The following is a 20,213-nucleotide window of genomic DNA, read 5'->3' as shown; positions in this document are numbered from 1 at the left end:
ACGAAACAAATTCCTCAAAGTTTTCGAAGAAATCCGCACGCACCCTCTCTCGTAAAAAATTAAATTGCCCATTTAAATTTGGCAATAGCTGATGTGGCTTGGTTCCTTTCTGTTAAACGCGGTCCATTTTATCGTACCCCTGACAAAAAGGCGTATCCCGATTTTTGCAAGAGTCCCAGAAAGCATGGGTTTATATTTAGAACAGGGTTCACGTGGAAATCGAGATACGCCTTCACGTTACAGAGGCGACGAATTCGTCGTTTCTCAGACGAAGGAATCTGACCACATTTGGATTACATCTTGCAATATGGAACTTGCAATATGGCTACTATTTCTGGCCCATTTTTGAAACAACATACGTGCCATTAGTTTCCCTATGCAGATATGTGCTTTTATGGGAGAGCCAGGGATAGTGGTTCCTTATTGCAAAATGTAAAACATTTCAATGTTGAAAACTCCTAATTCGGAAATTGGTCTTAAACTGGAAAACTATTTTTCATCTCTAACTGGAAATTTCTTTGATTTTTTATTCTGCTTTCACGCAAAAATCAGCGAAATTTTGAGCAGAGATTTGGCAGTCATGTTTCCGCGAGAAATTGAATTGTTCGAGGCAATTTTTCAACCTTGGAATATACTCACGCTCCTGTATCTAGGAAACTAGGAATTTCGTCCACATTTTGTATGTTCCGGCTTCTGTGTAACACATTGAACTGGATTACATTTTGCAATAAGGAACCACTATTTCTGACTCATTTTAGAAACAACATACATACCATTGGTTTCCTTGGGCAGAAAGGCGCTTTTAAGTAAGAGCTAGAGATGGTGGTTCCTTATTGCGAGATGTAATCCGACTGCTCTACTATACGAAAAAGTACACCATTTTAAGGGAAATAAGTATATTTACCGTTCGTTGCCTCGTTTTCAAATCATATCTACTCCTTTAATGGAGCGAAAATACGCAAAAATAACGACAAAAGTTGAAATATTACTCACAATCAGTAAATAACAAAAGTAAAACTGGGATCTCGGGCCAGAAATGAAAAAGTCTTGTAAGTTCGTAGTTTTCCAGACGAAGGAGGGCGGGCTGCTGGACTTCACTTTTCTAGGGGGGTATGAGTATTTTCAGCACGATAGATCGTTTCAGTGGGTCCACCCTGAAACATTTTGGAGATTTTCCCTCTCTTTAGATGAATTTTGAAGCTATTTTCATTACAAATGGCCGTGCGGAAATTAAGATTTAGCTTCAATTATGATTCTCGAAAAATATTTAAAACAAACTAAACTATCGTCATGAAGCGCCTGAAGAATATTTCTTAAGGCAAGATTCACACTGATCCAAATAAATCATTTATTTTTGACTGTTTACATGAGCCACAAATTATTTATTTTAACTTAATTGAGCAGGTTTGAATGGAACGATGTCATTCTGACGCACAGAATCTAACTTCATGAAATTAACTGCAGTAAGTGATAATTGGAAAAAAATTGTCCTCCTTCCTGCAAAATATGATAAACACTCTTAATTGTTTTGCAATGAACTGATGACAGTCATCCCATTTTTAAGCTCGCTGAAGTAACAAAGCAAATCAATGCTGGCATTGATTATGACGATGTGTAACTTAATTTGCTCACGGACGGGGAGAAGAATGTGTCAGTTTTTAATTTGGAAAAACGCTGAAACCGAATGACCGTAGGTGAGAGGTTCAGAGATTGATTTATCGGGAGGGGATTTTTCCTTTTTTTCATCCTAAATGGAATGATTAAGTAATTAAATCAAGCATGTTTTCACCGTAACCCATGTCCCAGTTTGATCTCCTGCTTTGTTTTTGAAATGTTGTTTTTTTCAGCGTTATTTCACATTCAGACTGAATAAAGATTAGGAAAAAATCACTTTCACTTGCATTACTGCTTTTTCTAATGCCAAAAAACTACTGGACGTCGTAGAATCCCATGCATCTTATTCTAATGATTTAACTCGTTTCCTGAACTCTGTTCATACCAAACTTGGCTGGAGAAATCTTAAAGAACGATTGGAGAACGAGCGTATTGTAATCGATCGATTTAGGTTCTGTCTCTTCCATTGGCGGATCCAGAAAATTGGCAACATTGCCTTTTTTCAATTTAAACCTATGGAAATGTATCGACTCTTGGCTAGGTGCTCTGACAAGAATCGATTTGTTAGCATATAGGTTTAAATGGAGGAAATCCGATTTTGCCAAATTGCTGGATCCACCTCTGGTCTCTTCTATCTATTAATTATAGCCCATTCGTTGATCGGTCACGTGGTTTGAGGTGCACAAGAAAAGCAAAGAGCATGAGAAATTCCCGAGGTGAATTTTTGGAAAATCTATCCATTATTCCGATGAAACTGTGAAAATTCTAGTTACAGAACACCGAAATGCTGAAAAAATCAGTACAGCCTTAACAAACTGACCAAAATTCAATAAGGTAAGCCAGACCAATGGCGAGGCGTGGACGATCGATTATCGATGTTTTCCCATTTGAAGCATGGCAAAGAATCGATTATTAAGGCGTTCCTTGCGAACACCCTGTTTATCGATCGAATACGATCGACCATAGGTTTAAACGGCAAATCAATCAACATATCGCAAAGCACGCCATGCCACTTAGCCAGACTGACAACAACACGACAATGAAACTTCAAGATGGGTATCTCGGTTTCGGTGTTTCGAAAACTCCGCTCCTGTTTTATTTTTTAAAAGGAGACCAAAAACCAGCATAATGCCTTGAGGCTTTCACAGAATTTTCTTCATGAGAAGAAGAAAAATCACTGAAATTTTCGAAAAATGTAGTTTTCTATGTAGGAAATAATATATGAAGGAAGTCTGCAACGCTGCAACCCGAGATAAGCATTTCTTCAGTTTTACCATCAAACAGTTGATTGCCCATTTAAAAACACGTGATTTTGAACGATCAGCACGAACGTAGAGTCGATTTTCGGCCACGTCAGTTTTACCCAGATAACCCCCAGTACATAGAGGTAGTGGAGGTGGAGACTCTTGTAGCCTAGTGTGGTCAACGATTTATAGAGGAGTCGGGAGGCCGATTCAATCGCAAAACATGTTCTGCGAGTTGCGTTGTCGTGTCGCGAAGGAGCCCCTGATCAACTATTACGTTTAACGATTGATTATTTAAGGAGGCCCAGCTTCGCGGAACAAGCGGCTTTCAGCTCGATTAATTGGACATGGAGGGATGCCAGGGCAAATATTTTGCCAGCACAGTTGTCTCGTGTTCTAAGTTACCCCTCGATTTGCCATCGGTGAAGGTAATTATTACACGGTGTTCGGCAATGCTGGAAAGAGGTTGACACCAATGACACTCCAGAGATGAGCACGGCCGCCATTTCGCAGTCTCTGACTGGTCATTGGTCATTGGAACCGATAACCTCCTGTCAACCCTTTATGTCGCCTCTGCGGTAAATAGGTTTCTCTTTTATTACCTTGTCGCTCGGCATGCGACAAAGCCACTGCAGGCACTGTTTGCTGATTACCGGGGATGTGCAAAAGCTGAGCAATGCTGTCATTTTCCGGACTCTTGCATCAATTAACCATAGAGATATAACCTTCTATGGCATGAATTAATTTTGGATCTCAGATTCCGGGGAACACTAATCTATCTTGTAGCTTGCATGCATGAAAAATATAGAATTCCATTTTCTCCCCAAAATTTAAAATTACTGGGAATCAGTTATTCAAAAAAAAAAAAAAAAAAAAAAAAAAAAAAACCAATGAAAATTTGCAAAATAATGCCACAGAGGATGGATTCAATCTTTCAAAACCCCCCAAAAATACGTTGTTACGAATTCGTATAACGCTGTGCCGTAGAGGGATATATTTAAAACAATCGATTTTAAGTGAGAATATAAGCTTATTCCACCTAGAATCATATTTATAATTTATTTAAATGGAGCGAAAATAAAACAAAATTTCAACCTTTCAAGTATCACCACTGGTGTTAACATTGAATTATTTCTCGATATTCAATTTCTACTCATGATCAGTACTTCTTTCAATGGAAATTAGACATTTAGAATCAACGGCGAATGAATAATTCTGGAAATAAATAATCTCTCAATGAATAATTTTCACAATTAATGTGAAAATTGTAAAACAACACTGTGAAACTGAAAGAGAAACTTTTATAATTTGTTGCCAGTTTTACTGAAATGTAAGGATTAAACGGATGGAGTTTATATGAAGGTTATATTGATGTAATGGAAAAATGTGGAGTGCTGCGCAGGTGTGAAGTCTCTTTCGGCACTAGAGTAGTTCTCACCAATAGCTCTCGTTTTCATAGAATGTGTTTTTGTTTTAAAAAGAAATGAACATCTAAGTATACAGTCGCCCGCGCTAAGTTTACAGTATACCCGTAGTATTTTTTTTTTTTTTTTTTTTTTTTTTTTTTAGAGCAAAACATAATGAAAAAAAACAAGTGGAACGGAAAATACTGTAAACTTTTTCAATGACCATTCGGAAGTCTTATTTTGAAATTATTTTACCTGATTAATCACTCACTGAGATTGGCAGTACAGTACTTGTATTCATGTTCTCGTGTATCATGTTCATGAAAGAGGGATTTCTTATGTGTACTGTTTTTTTCGTCGGCTGCTCCGGATTTGGAATAAACGCAATGAGTTTGTTCAGTAATTTTCAATTTAAAATTTAAATATTATTAAACAAACTCATGTTATTTAAAACTGGAGTAAGGTTTGTTTGAATCTCTTGACCTATTTTTCTCGGGTCAGACTTCGAGACGAAAACAGTGCGATTCTTTTCTCTTTCTTCGAGGGCTCAAAAATCAACCGAAATTCTATTACGCACTCCTGCAGACTTTGCCGAGAGCAGTCTAATTTTGAAAATATATCAGTATCTAAAACAAAAATTAAACCCTTCGAGTAAACTAATAAATTGACTTCGATCATTCTCTTGGCAAGCAAAATGACGAAAAGCTGAGAGTTCTCAAATTATTTTCTGCCATCCTCCGTCGTAAATTTAACAGAATGTTTTGGTCACAAGAATAGGCTTGAGAGAATCAAATCCATGAATTTTACATCCGGCCATTCAAAACTACTTTGTGGATTTCGAACAATCTGGCAAGGGAGTCCGCAGAACCCTTTGAGAGGATTTTTTCCCTTTTCGAAACCAGATTCAAGTCCAAATCAGAATCGTAATTTTGTCGGCACCCTTCCTTTGACGTTCAGAATTTAAAATGTAGCGTAATCAATGCAAGAGCACGTTTGAATGCGCCTCGTTTTTTCGTAAACGCACGCTTCGCTCTTTCATTAAAATTTTTCCGCAACTGTTAATCCAGCCCTTTTATTTCAACCCCTCAGATCTCCTATTCAAGCTTCCCATTTCGCTAGGCGCCGCATAACCACCAATCCACACACCTCATAGCAACATGCAAAATGGGAACTGCTAGATCTTTATTTATCGCTCCAATCGGTAATTAAGCTCGATTAGTTAAAAATTTTCCAGAATGCATCAGAGTTTCTCACGATCACAAATGACTTTACATGAGCAAGAACAAAGAGACTGTAAGTGCGGAAATGAATAAAATTCTAATTTTGTTGTATGTTGTAATTTTAACAACATTTTCACATTTTTAGGCGTGACGAGAATTACATTTTTAATATTTCTTTTCTGACTGTTTTTTCAATTTCCAGATTAATTTCTCCAAAAAAGTAAAATCAAAAACAATACATACAGTATGGTTCATTTTATGAGGTCCAAATCTGAAGACGAGTAGAAAAGTCTACAGACTAGGGCATATTAGAAGTGCCATTGAATTCTCTAACTTTTCCCATTATGATGTCAGTTGATGCTTTTCTACATATATTTTTTCCTCTACCCTAAGAATACGCACGAGTATAGATAGCTTCAAGGGAGCTCAAGTGACGGTCCAAAAGTGAAATCTACCTCCTTTTTAGACAATCTTAGTCTGATATTTAATGAGACAGTAGAGTTTCGAGTCTGCTGAAAATTTTTTTTTTTTTCAAAAAAATACTATTGACTCTGCCGTAGAATGTTTTGCCCGAATTCATGCCGAGGAGACCAGTTTACACTTGAAATGGATCAAAAGGAACTATGTTCACATACAGCGTGTGTGCTTCATGGTTTATTTTGATTTTAATTATTCATAGTGAATATAGTTCCTTTTCGTATGAATACGCACCTGTTTTCCCATAAGTCCAGGAGAAACATTTTGTCATGGCAAAAATGCCACAAATGGCCCTAAATATTTTCGAGATGTCATGAAACCTGTTTCTTACCAATTTTTCCAAATGTTGTTGCTTTTACTTTTCCACTACGGCCGTTTCGAGCACCCGCTCATTGTCAGGTGTTTTAAAATCCTAAAAAACTAAGAGCGGTTGCTCGAAACGGCCGTAGTGGAAAAGTAAAAGCATCGAAATTTGGAAAAATCGATGAGAAAAAGGTTTCATAACAACTTGGTAAATATGACCGATAAAGTTAATAAAAGAAGCGATCTAAATTTTTTACCGGGGGGTAATAATTTTCGATCATTTCATTATTTGACCATATGTCTGAGTCAGGAATCATGCCGATCACGATTGAAAATTCGTAATTTTATGAGCCGCCTCTGTCTTGGCCGAATGAAAATAAATAATCTGGGCAGACAGCGGGGTGATTTAATATTTGCGTTGGTCTAGCAGAGATCGGCCCGCCAGCCGGAGAGGGGTAAAATGGAAGAGCATTTAAGGGTCGAAAACTGTAAATCACCCGCTAATGGCATAATGGAGTGGCGGAATGCGACTCAAAGAATCCAATATTCAAATCGAGGGAAAATTCTGCCCCCGATTTCCACCATCCCTCCATCCCCTCCCTCTCCCGGCGAATCCCTCTCGGCTCCCAATTCCCGATTCCCGATGCGGGAGAGCTTTTATTGCGGGATCCCTGCTCTGGTTGGCTTGAACCCATCGCCATTTCCCGGCGTCGGACCCACCTTCCCGCTACCGCATCCTCATCAAACTCTGCTATTATGTTCCCGGGAAAAAATTCAATCATCAAAACCGATAAAATTTTATGATATCTCTGTTTATGCAACTACAAAGCATTATAACTCATGAATATTTTGATTGTCTTTCTCTTTATCTGCGCCTCGTCTAAATTCGCCGCCATTTCCCCCTCCCTCCCCCCTCCCCGACCTCGATCCCCGACCAACTTTCGTCGATTCGAAATTCAATCATTCTAATCCGCCCGAAGCAGCTCTAGCGGAGTCCTTTTTAGACCTTTTCAAAAAGTTTACGACTTATTACCGAGGATAATTCTTTGCGCGTAGCCACCTAGTTCCTCTCAGCCGAACTCATTAAAACTCGTGACTCCTTCATAACTTTTTTAGTGTAACTTAAGCTCTGTAATGCCCGCTCATTTCAATATTGCTCAACTCCATCGGAATTTTTTAGGAAGATGTATATAAAAATAATGAAAACGAAATGTGATAGACATCTTTTTTACATCCTCGTCAAATTGCAAAAATAATTACAAACGGGTTTTCATTAGATAGTAAAAGCTCGTAATCATACACGGCCATAAAATTGTGAGTAAAGAATCAAGTCTCATAAACATTTGATGAGCTTTTGGTCTCTGAAATAAGTCTTTAGTTTTTAAATAATGAAGACATTTTTGGGTTTTGAAAGTTGTCTGCTTGCCAGAGGCGGGGCGTACTTTGCGATTTATCGATTGATCTGCCATCTAGACTTATGAAAAAGGATCGATAAACAGGAACACCTTAATAATCGATTCTTTACCACAGCTTCAAATGGAGATATATCGATAATCAGTTGCAATGTTAACCATATCGAAAGTGAAACTCCCAATCCACGTTCTTTGTTTGCGTAAATCTCCGTCCCAATTTTATTTTTTTTTAAAATAGAAAATCACCACACAATCATTCATCGTAGTGTTTTCAGAATTATCCTAGCACAGAAATGAAAAATCATCATTGCAAGATTGAAAGGTACCCAATCCGACGATCCTAAAAATCATTCCAACAGAAACATCGCACGAAAAAGATCAAAAATAAAAATATGAAGGCGAGTCCGTCATCGTGATTTCTGGGCGCATCCAAAAACGAGAGATGAATCAGAGAAAAAACAAGAAAAGAGCAAAACAAACCCTAACTTCCTCATGGTCCGTGGTGTGACACATCCGAAAATCAAACAACGGTCAGAGATGTGTTTGCTGACAAGCCGGTAAGTAAGTTGGCCTAATTGTGTACAAATACAGTATCAACTTCGGGGTGGCGCGGTTAGCACGAGTAGGTTAGGAAGCTGTGACATTGTGTATCGCTGTAGGGCTGGAGGGTTGCGGACCGCTGGCGGCGCTTAGGTAAACAGAGGATTACGATCCAGGGGTCTGGTTTGATCTGAAACGTATACCGTCATTTTGGATGCAAAACATCATTTACATTGCTGAATTCAATGGTAACTTATAGATGTAAGAAGCAAGGCCACGGGTCTGCAAACTTTCCTATGAGTATGTCCCTTTTTTTAAACTTATGCACATTTTCAGAATGATCCTACACGTCCATCATCATCTACGCACTTATGGGATGGGCGGATTTGACCTGACTCCAGCACAACTACATCAGGCGTTACAAGAATTTCTCTAAAATTTTATTTTTCTTTTAGGAAAGCAAACAAAATTCTGCTTTGAAAAATATAGATCAAGAAACTCCTAGTGTTAAATTATAAAAAAATTAAAAACTCTTTTCGTTCCTCGCAAACATTGGTTGAGAAGGTCATGCGCCTTTCGGGATCCTTTTTTTCTTCTTTTTTTCTCCACCTTTTTTTTGGGTGTGTCACACTAGGTGGTTTTAAAATTTCCAAGGAAACACCCAGATCCGTAATAACGTTTTGCCTAACAACAGATCCTTGCGAACCCTTAATTTGACGGATAAATGCCGTCCATAAACGCAGCACAAAGTCTGTGTTGAGACCAGACGTCTTATTTCGCCTTCAATTTCGATGATACTTCAAGCACATCCATAAAGTACGAATAGATGTATCAAAGCGCCGTGAGAGGAAGAGAGCCTTGTTTTGTTATTGTCATCTCTTGATTTTTCACATCTCAACCGTATATTTTCCCCCCAAATGTCTAGGTTTCATACAGTCTTGCGATAATTGAGAAAATCAAGAAAAAGTTTGCCCAAATGTCTCGGATAATCTTCTCACTTTGGTAGAAAGAGGTCGTCTCGAAGCGCGGCACAAAGGCGGAGCCAAGACCACGTGTCTCATTTCGCCTTCAAATGCGATGATACTTCAAGCACATCCATAAAGCACGAATAGTTGTATCAAGCGCCGTGAGAGTAAGAGAGCCTTGTTTTGTTGTCATCTCTTGATTTTTCTCATCTGAACCTGATCGTATTTTTTATGCTAGGAGGCAGGGAGCTCATGGACTAAAAAGGGTAGGAAATCTTCCCACCAGAAAAACACCAGTATAAGATGTCGCTGCCATTCTTTGCATTCACATTTCAAACCAAAATAGCCAAACATGTTTATGAATGTACGCATATTTGCAAAACTGAGGAAATATGTGCAAAAAAACAAAGTCCAAGGTGTGCTTTGATAGTTTTGTAAACGACGCGAAGGGTGGTAATAATTGGACAACAATTTGCAATTAGGAACTATAAATTATGCCTCATTTTAAAACCATCGTATGAACCATTAGTTTCTCTATCCAGATAAGTGTTTTTACAGATTTGTCGCAGGTTATAGTTCCGAATTGCAAAATGAAGTCCAATTCCTATTACACAAAATTCTGAATAATGGGAGTTCATAGGTTGGCTGCTTTTTGAGCCCCAAAAACTCCACGATCTGATCAAAATATAACCTTCAAAACTTCCGATCTGTCCATAATCTCTCAATTCAGGTACTCTGATCCGGACATGATTCTTCGGGAAGTGCTAGAGTGCCCGTTTGGGGAGAGTACGGACAAGTCGAAATGGACGTAGTTATGCCAAAAGGTACTATGTGCATAGGATTTGCGTGGAGCATAGTTCCTTTTAGCATTAATGCGTCCAAATATGGAGCTCTTAGGGTCCAAAAGGGCGGCCAACCGTCCGACACGAAAAACCCCTACGAATCCTAGATACCAGTATCAAACCAAGATGGCTAACAACGTTCATAAATAAGCGTCCTGAAAAATGAGTATATTTACGTAAAAACTAGGTCGAATATGTGCTTCACAAGCGACGGGGTAACTATTGTAATAATAAATCATTCTGGATACTTGGAGTCCATAGGTTGGCTGCCCTTTTGGGCCCTGAAAGCTACACGACCTAACCTCCAAATCACCGACATGTCCGTTCTCTCCCCATACAGGTACTCTGCCGTACTACGGAAGAACGCCGTATGAGCCTTTAGGCCTTGCCAAATTTCCTTCGGTAAATCTCGATTTTCGGGATAAATTGTAAATATTCGTCTTCCAATTTTTCAGATAATTTCGTTCGCAATTTCACCTACAGTCCTTGAAAATTTCTCGGAAAAATATCCATAACTTCCCTCAAAAATAAACATTTTACGAACGGAAATCTGGCGGCACTCGAATGTTCATACGGTGTTTTTCCTTAGCACGGCAGTATGGAGGTACTCTACTGCCGTGCTGAGGAAAAACGCCGCATGAGCCTTCAGACGTTGCCAAGTTTCTTCCAATAAAAACCGAATTTGTTGGGAAAATTGTGAATATTATTTTCCACGATTTTCAGACAATTCTGTATGCAATTTACTCTAAAATAAATGAAAATTTCAAAGAAAAATGTGCATGAATGTCGTCAAAAATACATGTTTTATAGGAAAAAATTTGGCAACTCTCGAAGGTTCATACGGCGTTCTTCCTTAGCACAGCAGTCTAGGAAGCGCAACACATTTTTCTCAGACTTGGCATCCGCGGTCGTTGTTGTCCGGATGAGGTGGCGACGGCCGAGCTCAACGGTGGGGGGGGGGCGCTAAAGCCCATGCACACGTGAAAGTTGATGAAATTTCAAAAGGAGCGTAATCAGACTGACCAGAAGATCAGAGACTGAATCTCATTGGGCGCACCTCGCCCCCCCCCCTTCCACGGGCTCGGAGCCCCGTGATTCCGCCGAGCTTTGATCGTGGCTCGTCACACGCTCTCCGCCAAAACGACGTAACTCCCCCCCTCATTCGACCCGTGAAAAGCGCGGTGGTCTAACAGGCGATAGCGCCCACGTCAAAACGAAGTTAGGTGGTTTTTCCGAGCGAGCGATGACCGGTGCTGTTTGCTGCCGACACTTATTTCTCATGGGACCGGGCCTAAGCGCCCCTCCCACCCGCCGCCCGCCCCCTCTGGGCTGCCCCTCGAACTCGACAGCGCCACTTCAATCAATGCCCCCCCCCCCCCCGGCCGTCCTTCCCGAAACTGGCCAGCGCCCAGTTATGTCGGCGCTCAATCACGAGTCATGAAGCGTCGTCGCGTCCCTGTTGCCACGGTGGACGACCGGACCGCGCTTTCACCCCCGAGTTTCATCCCTTCGTGGGAGGTTCGGTGTTTAGCTCGAGGAAAGAGATATGATCGAATCTGGAAATCTATGCGGGCCGATTATTGAAATTGATAGACAAGGCTATATACAATAGAGAGAAAAGAGATATGGAGAGATCCTATTGGTGGAAGCGGGTGGTTTTAATGGACAAAGGAGGTGGGTAATCGACTAACTAACGGCAACCCACTAGAGACCTGACAGTTAGTCCATCGTTTTCGCCCTTTGTCTATAGGAACCACCCATTTCAACCAATAGAATCGTTCCATACTCCCTATATCTTCTTTATCTATAGCTTCGTCCATCAATTTCAATAATCAGTCCGCAGGGTGAACAGGGTGGAATGTTTGGAAAAAAACACCAAGCAGTGAGGGCCGTTTATAACATGGATTTCATTTTGCAAAACGGAACCAAGAGCATTGCAATGATGCAATGACTGTGCAACTTCATCCTTTGGAATAGAAGTAGTGAAATCATGCAAAACTCTGAATTTATAAGGTAATTTTCGCCTTAAATTTACAGTTTTTAGGGTATGAAACAAAAACTGTTTATAGATGATCAGGTTTTTCTTCCCAGACAAAGGAAGTTGCACAGTTGTAGTACATGTACTAAAACTGCATGTACTAACATTGCAATGCTCTTGGCTCCTTTTTGAAAAGTGCAATCCAAATACGAAACAATTTTCGGATTTTTAATCTACCCCCCCCCCTCGTAACACTCGCATAATCAACTGATGTTGACCTGCTCATTGGGATAGGTCAGGTGACAGATATCATTTAAAACGCCGTCGTTTTCTTCTTCTGGTCTAATATCAGTGATGGTGTATGTTTTTGTGCACAATTATCTCACCAAGCTTCGCAAAGTTGTGTTGTGTACAAAATGGCACTGTGTAACAAAATTCGAACTTGAGAATAAAATCTGGCAGCGTGTATCGATTGTAAGTGCTATAACTTTTCAATTCTCTTTCATATTGACCCTGAATATGCTATATATCAATAAATCCACGATTTTTTTTTGCTTCACAACGAGAATCCTTTTTCCGGTCAGGCACCTTTCCAGTTTCAATCTTCTTTCTGTAATTCATCGGATTTCAGTCACCGTTACCCTCGATTTGCTGCCTCACCATAAACTTATCTTGATTTCTTTGATACAATATGAACCGCTCCAAAAAAGCATCCTACATTCTTCACATACGTTCCAGTTCTTTCTTTCCAGACTGTTTTTCCTGACAGGGAGTGAAAGCTAGTATCCATCGTATAAATATACTAAAATGTATCACATTTTTCTTCCATTGAAAGTTACTGAAATTCATGGAAAGCGCCCATAAAGTTAAGCAACCTCAGCGATTGTATTTGTCTGATTGTTGGCTAGATTCCAGGAGCTTCAGGAGGACGATTTTGTTAACCCGCAATTAAGGGCTTTCCCATTAGTATTCGATAAAACTTACTGCTTATTTTGTTGCATCAAAATTTTGCGGGCTTTCACGCAATTCACGCGTTGCTGCTCATATTCAACAATTTTCATCGGTAAAAGTTACAGCCATTTTTTTTGCACAAATTTTTCCCCTGTCATTTAACAAAATCTTAGGCATTTGCAAATACAAATAATGTGAAATAACCCCCGTAGACAATATTCATTCACATTTGACGATTTGGGATGGAGACATGGGCGACAAATCTTCAACTTAGATGTGCCGTAGGATCGGAAAGAAATTTAAAAACTAAAAAGTCCTATTTTTTAACCTAAAAATCCATCTCTGAAGTCTGGCGCACTATAACTCTAGGAACACCCTGTACAGCGTTGAAAGTGTCATAAAATGATGAAACTCTTCAAGTTATGATTTTTCCGATATTTTTTAGATGATACTTCAATTACTTAATTTTTTGGGCAAAACCTAGACGTTTTTTTCTTTGTGCGCGTGAGGTCATCAACGTTAGGTCAGGTCAATCCCAGAGGTCATTGCACCAAGATTTCAAGTTCTGAAACTGTCCCTGCTGAACCATGAACTTTAAAGCCCGCAATTTTTTGCAAGAATCATCACTAAGGGCAAACAATTCTGAAGTCCGCAATTCTACAAGCAAACAACAAAATTTCTAAAACGCGGGAACTCAGGTAGAGGTGGTGGACGAGGGAGAGAGAAAAAAAATCGAGGAGGAGGAGGAGGAGGAGGTGGAAAATAACAAATTACCAACCTCCTTCGGAATAAACCAGCGCTCGGGTGACTTTAAACTCACTCTCTCAGCGTATGAAAAAACAACACCGAGCATGGCAGCATGTGTAATTTTATGTGCGTGTCACTTTCCCGGTTGCATAAGTAGGCTTAATTCTTGAGGGAGCAAAACACACCTATATCTCTCCGCCTCCCGTGCAACCCCCTCCCCCCCGTTTCCCACCCTTTCGAGCTCTTGTTTTCCACCCTGAGGAAGAACCACGTATTCCCTCTATAAACTCCTATGGACATGCGTGGTTTTTGATTAGCGGGGCAGCTGTCTCCTGAAGAATAAATACCGGCTCCGGGTGAAACCCGGTAATTTCCCTAATGGAGCCACCACACATACTCAATGGATGGAAATATCACTTTTTACTGGAATATTTTGTTTTTATTATTATAACCTCCATACTGTCCCCAGGGACGAGGCACTCTCGCCGGGTCGTCGGTGTGTGCCTTTCATTATCTCACTCTCGGGCTGAAATCCCTCCCTTTAATCAGCATAAACATGCTACAATCTTCTCGCTCGGTTTTCTCGTATTTTTCCTTCGCTCTGAAATAAGTGTGATATGTTTTTCAATTAGATTTTTGTCCCCCACTCCCTCCGAACCGTTTCTTTCCTCTTCTGTTCTCCTTTTTTTTCTTTTTCCGTATCGTCTTTCTTTTTTGGAGGATTACGTGATTTTAGCGACTTTCGAGTACAGTTGAGAAGCAATGAACAGGGCCTGTTGCAAGGTGCGGAGTTTGCAAAGTAAAAAAAGTGAAAACTGATTCCAATGGCAAATTACACGGACGGAAAGAACGATGGCGCTATTACAAAAATCTTAAAATTGTCGCCTCCAAAACTCGAAAAAAGCTGCTTTTGGGACCGACTTATTCCAGACGGTCGCTTTTGCGCGGGAACGGATCCGGTACTTTCGTGACGTCACAGTACATGACAAACCTTGTCTCTTCATCCAGCGGCTACCGATTCCTAATGGAAAAATACATTGTTAACGATTAAGACACCAGGTTTCTCGTGTGCTGTGACGTCACGAAAGTACCGGAGTCGTTCCCGCTCTAAAAGGACCGTTTTTGAAAATCCGAATTTTGAGGCGTTTTTTTTACTTTATTTTTTGGGGGTTCCCGGTAGTCAAAAAACTCCGGTAAAATTCTTGTGACATCAGGATGGATACTTAGTTCTTTTGATATTAGCAAAAAAACTGTGCAACAGGCTCATCAATCCATTCCCCACAGAATTGGCGTGCCGAGAAGATTTATTTTTGAAAAGAGTTATGAATATTTTCCCTTGAAATTTTCGGCTATACTTTCGATCAAATTACGAGCAATATTCTCTGAAAAATTGAAAAGAGAATATTTAAAAGTTTCCCGTAAATGTGCGATTTGTCAAGGAGAATTTGGCAACGTCCAAAAGCTCATATGGCGATCCTCCTTAGAATCGCAGTGAACTCGGAAGGCCCATTTTACTCACTTTTGCTCTATTTGTCACCGATAAATCGGTGGCCTAAGTGCAAAACCCATTGGCGGATCCAGCAAATTGGCAACGTTGCTTTTCTTCACTTAAACCTATGGAAATGTATCGATTCTTAGAGGGAGCAAGTGCTCCGACAAGAATCGATTATTAGACATAGCTTTAAATGGAGAAAATCCTGTGTTGCCAAATTGCTGGATCCGCCTCTGGCAAAACCACGTAACTTCATTTGTGACGTTGCAGGGTTTCTGCCATACTTTATTTTTAGTATGGAAAACCAGTCGACGTGATGTTTTAAAAACTTCCTTGATTTTTTTTCTCACTATAAGGAGAAAATTCTGTACAGAGTTAAATCTTTAAAGTTGGCTCGTTTTCTTTTCGAAGAAATAAAATGGTAGCGGAAATTTTGAAACACCGCAATGGAGATACGTGGTTCTGCACTTTAGGCATCGGTACTCGGTTAATCAACATCATGCGTGCTCAGCTCCACCGACGGCGAAACTACCGGAGCACTTATCTAAGTTTGCGACGTTGTAGAATGCCTGTGCAGAGTATTTTATTTTTAAATGGAAAACCACTCAACGTCAATTCTTGAAACCTTCCGTGAATTTTCTTCTCACTGCGAAGAAAACTCTCTGAAAACGTCAAAGGGATGATATTGATTTGTTCTTCTTAAAAAAAATAAAATAGGAGCGCAGATTTTCAAATACTTCAAACGAGATACGTGGTTTGGTGGCTGGATATACTTTTTTGTACCACTGCAAAAAAAAAGAATCTTAAATTTGCCGCCAAAAAGTATTTGCTGTTAAATTAAGAATTTTACTGCTTAATATAAACTACTTTTTTGGTTAACCCAAGCATTATTTTGCTTGCATCAAGACAGATTTAGCTTAAATCAAGATAAAAAAATTCTTTTCGGCAAATTCAAGAATCATCATGCTTGAGCCCAGCACATTTTTTTTTCAGTGTGTATTTTCTGGTCTGATTGTTGATCTACCATCCTCGTCCGTCGTGTGTTGTACACATCACTTTCGTGATATATTTGCCTTCACACGATTAATTTGTTTTCCGTTTTATTGGCAGACCTCCCCTCACCCCTCGACGGAATCCGGCGTTGTTCATCGAATTATACGCCAGCTTTTTGAGAAATTGGGACTGGGTGGCATCTGGACCTCCACCAGTCTCCGTAATTCAGTTATTCAATTCCGGTCGCATGTGTTTCAACAAGAGCGCAACTTAGCTGATCGCTCCGCAAGTCGTCGTTAAAACGATACGCCCTGGTCCCTATCTCTCTCCCTATTTTTATTTGTTTATTTTACGATCCCTTGATTGGCAAATAAAATCAAATAAAAAGGTACGTAGGTAAATTGGATATAGATTGAAAGCTACTCATGGCTCTGGAAGTGTGCCACGGTTGTGCACGATCAACTTCAGTGGCGAGGCATGAATGATCGATTATCAATACTTCCCTTTTTGAAGCTATTGTGAAGAATCGATTATTAGGGTATCCGCTGCAAACACCCTGTTTATCGATCCTTTACCATAGGTTTGAATGACAGATCAATCGATGTATCGAAAAGCACGGCACGCCACTGATCAATTTTACAGAGTAGAGAGATGGTTTCCATCAGGGGACGCACTTAAGTCAAAAGGGACTATATCCATTTTGATATGAGACCTACCATGTGTGTACTCTTATGGATCTTAGGGCTTATATTAGAATGGATGAACGGATTCTCCTTTATATTATTTTTAAATTTATTTTATTGTTTTACTTTTTTCGTTGATATATTTTTAATTTTTTATCGATTTTTTTTAAATGTTCGTTCTGGTATTTTATTATTTTTAATTTTTTTTTACGTTGTCATTCTTTATTTGTGAGTTTTTTTTATCCACGTAAATTATTTTTCAGTGTATTCCATTTTCATATACTTCATTTAGTTATTTCTTTTTTCAAATGTTTAACCAGGCAGCATATTTATTTTAATTTTTTTTGTTTGAAGATTGTTTTTTAAATATGTATTATTGTACTTTACATTTTCCATTTAAGTAGTTTCATTTCTTAATTTATTACCTACATTTTTATTTTTTTGTTTTTTTTTTTCTAAAATGTTTTTTTTTTTTTTTATTTCCTTAAAAAATGCATTTAAAAATTTTTGGAACGCTGGAAAGAAATAAAAAGGGAAAATGAAAACAACAGACTGAGGCTTCAATTACTGGGCGGGAAATAAATGAGGAAAAAATTTAGCGCCCAACGTGGGGCTCGAACCCACGACCCCGAGATTAAGAGTCTCGTGCTCTACCGACTGAGCTAGCCGGGCTGCTGAGAGGGGGTGAAATAATCTCAAAATATAACACCGACGCAAGGAAAGAGATGCTAACTGATAAGAAAATGCAATTTGAAAAAGTCTCCCAAAAATTGAAAAAAAAAAGTCTGGAAAAAAAAGAAATCAGAGAAATAAATGCCGTTGAACTAGGTTGGAACCAGTTCCCGCCTGCTAACACATGGAATAGCGGTCGAAGGAGGTTGATGACGCCTGGAGAAAAAAGGCGCGAAAAGACTGGAGCCGCCAGGTTGACGCGGGGAAGGGTGGCATTGTCCGAAGGTAGGCGCGTCATGGGTTTCCCGCGCAAAGACAGCGCGCGCGGCTGAAGGGCGGGAGGGGGGACCCTCGATGAGGAGAGGCACAACCGTGACGTAAGCAGCAGCGTGGCAGCGGGCAAGCAGGCCCAAGCGAGAAACCGCGGCGTTCGATGGACCAGCAGACGTAGATCTTGATAAGTAGGTCATCTCATGATCAACGCTTCGTATTGTTGATGAATCGCACTCACAATCAATAAACATGCTGAAAGGTACATGTTCATGGTGGACTTTTAGAGGGGGTAAGCAAATATCGGAATGTGGAACAAATTTTGTTGAAATACTGCTTTATTAACTTTACATTTTTGAATGAAGACGAACTTACATAAAAGAAACTTATAAAACAAATTATAAAAAAAAAACTTACATGAAAAAAAAAAAAGAAAATAGAAGTCAAAAATCAAGAAAAGTATTTTTATTTATACCGGCAACAAAATATTCTGAATAAATGATATATAAATAGAGAAGTGGTGTACCTTTCAATTCTAGAAGAATCTATTCCAGCAATTTTAATCTTAATTATGATAACCATGATTGAAACTAATACACCATAACACCACATATCAGCCGTTCATGCCCTAAAAAGTCTCTTTTATATGAGTATCGGGACGCGAAAGATAATCGATTTCACGAATCGAAGGCAATATTTTGCGTTTGTATACTTTCAGCTATATTTGTTTCATATTTTTTCTAGAAACAACATGCATAATGCTTCTAGGCGCAATATGGCCACTTTAGGCAAAAATAGTTAAAGTAGATGTGTAGCAAATTTTTTTCAATTTCTCGATGTTTGTTTTTTCTGGTTTAGATTCGTCTGAGGAAAAAACCACATATGTATCTCAGTTCACGAAGTTACAAAGTTATAAATCTCCAGTCGCATTTTATTTTTCGAAATAGGGTCTCATCATCGCTTTTGCATAAAAATTTGTCTGATATCCTTTCGTTCTTCCTCTTCATGAAATTTTCAAAAAACTTGGGGAAAGTCGAGCAGTATTCTTTGAAAAAATGAAATATCGATGACCAAAGTGCAAAATCGCGTAGCTTCATCGCAGTGTTTCCAAATTTCCGCTCTTATTCTAATTTTTGAGAGAAAAACAAGCCCATTTTATCATTTGAATTTTACAGATAATATTTTGCTGACAGAGAAGAAAAATCACGTAAATTCTAATACGGTTTACGGTGACTAGTTTTCTGAAGAAAAAAAGTTTGACCGGAAGTCTCGCAACGTTGCAACGGAGATACGTGGTCTCCTACTTTGGCCATCGATGTGTAAAAAACTTAAGGCATTGTGAGTTGTGACTCTTCGCACTATACTTGTATCCGTCTGTAGCGATGAACGCTGGGACGCGTTGTCGACAGCGCCTTGATGCAACAATTCAAACTCGACGGATGTCCATATTGCGTTCAAAAAATCGAAGGCGTTTTGACTTCCTTCGTATAAGTTGCCTGGGTCGATCGACGGCCAACTCTACGGCTTGAAATTTATACCAAATTTCAAGCTAACAGACAGGAAAAATCTAGGAAGATTTACGTTAGGAAAGAAGAAGAAGAAAAGAGGAAGAGGAGGAAGAATATCAGAGGAAGACGAAGAAGAAAAAGAAGAAAAAGAAGAAGAAGAGGGAGAACGACAACAGAGAAAGAAGTAGAATGAAAGAGAGAGGTATGTAAGGAGGAACGAGTAAGGAGAGGATGAACTATAGGAGGAAAAAGAAGGTAGGAGGATGTGGATAAGTACAAATATAAGGAAAAAAGGAGCAATAGGAAAAAGAAGAAATGAGAATAAAGAAGAAGGAGAGAGAGGAAAGAAGAGGAATAAACGAGAAAGAAGAAAAGGAAAAGAGTACTAAAGTCTAAGTAAGGAAAAAGGAGACTAAGATAAGAAGAAGAAGAAGAAGAAGAAGAAGAAGAAAAGGGAAAGAGGATAGAGAAAGAAAATAGAGAAGAAGATGCAGAAAAGAGGAAAAAGTAGGAGTGGGAAAGAGGAAGAAGGAAGGATAACATGTAAGTACGTGAGGAAATGAAAAACCATTTTTCTTTAAGTGGAAAAAACTTCATTTACGCCATCTCAATTCGCCTTCAATTATACGCAAGCAACACACGCTCCCACGTGGTCGAATAGTTGTATCATCGTGAGTTGGCATTTTCAGTCGAGGCACACAACCAAAAGGGTGGATCGAGATAGCACAAGATCGATAAGAATCGCTGGAACCAGATACACTTGAACCGATCGACTTCGATTCAACTGAGAAATAATAAATTAGCAGGTCCGTTTTCATTCTTCGATCGAATTCAGTCGATCGAAACAATCCCGATCTAGTGTGCGGGCGAATTTAAAAAAAATACTTAATTAATGA

At 39.3% G+C, this 20,213-nt stretch overlaps 1 non-coding gene across 1 annotated transcript; it reads right to left on the bottom strand.

The window, feature by feature from the left end:
• Positions 1-17,466: 17,466 nt before the first annotated feature.
• Positions 17,467-17,539, bottom strand: TRNAK-CUU (transfer RNA lysine (anticodon CUU)). Its single transcript has one exon. It is a non-coding gene; the product is annotated as a tRNA-Lys (tRNA).
• Positions 17,540-20,213: the final 2,674 nt, after the last annotated feature.

Source organism: Bemisia tabaci, chromosome 7, assembly GCF_918797505.1.
Source record: "Bemisia tabaci chromosome 7, PGI_BMITA_v3".
Lineage (NCBI taxonomy): Eukaryota > Metazoa > Arthropoda > Insecta > Hemiptera > Aleyrodidae > Bemisia > Bemisia tabaci.
Note: the sequence above shows the minus strand (reverse complement) of the source record. Positions and strands in the feature narration are given on the sequence as shown.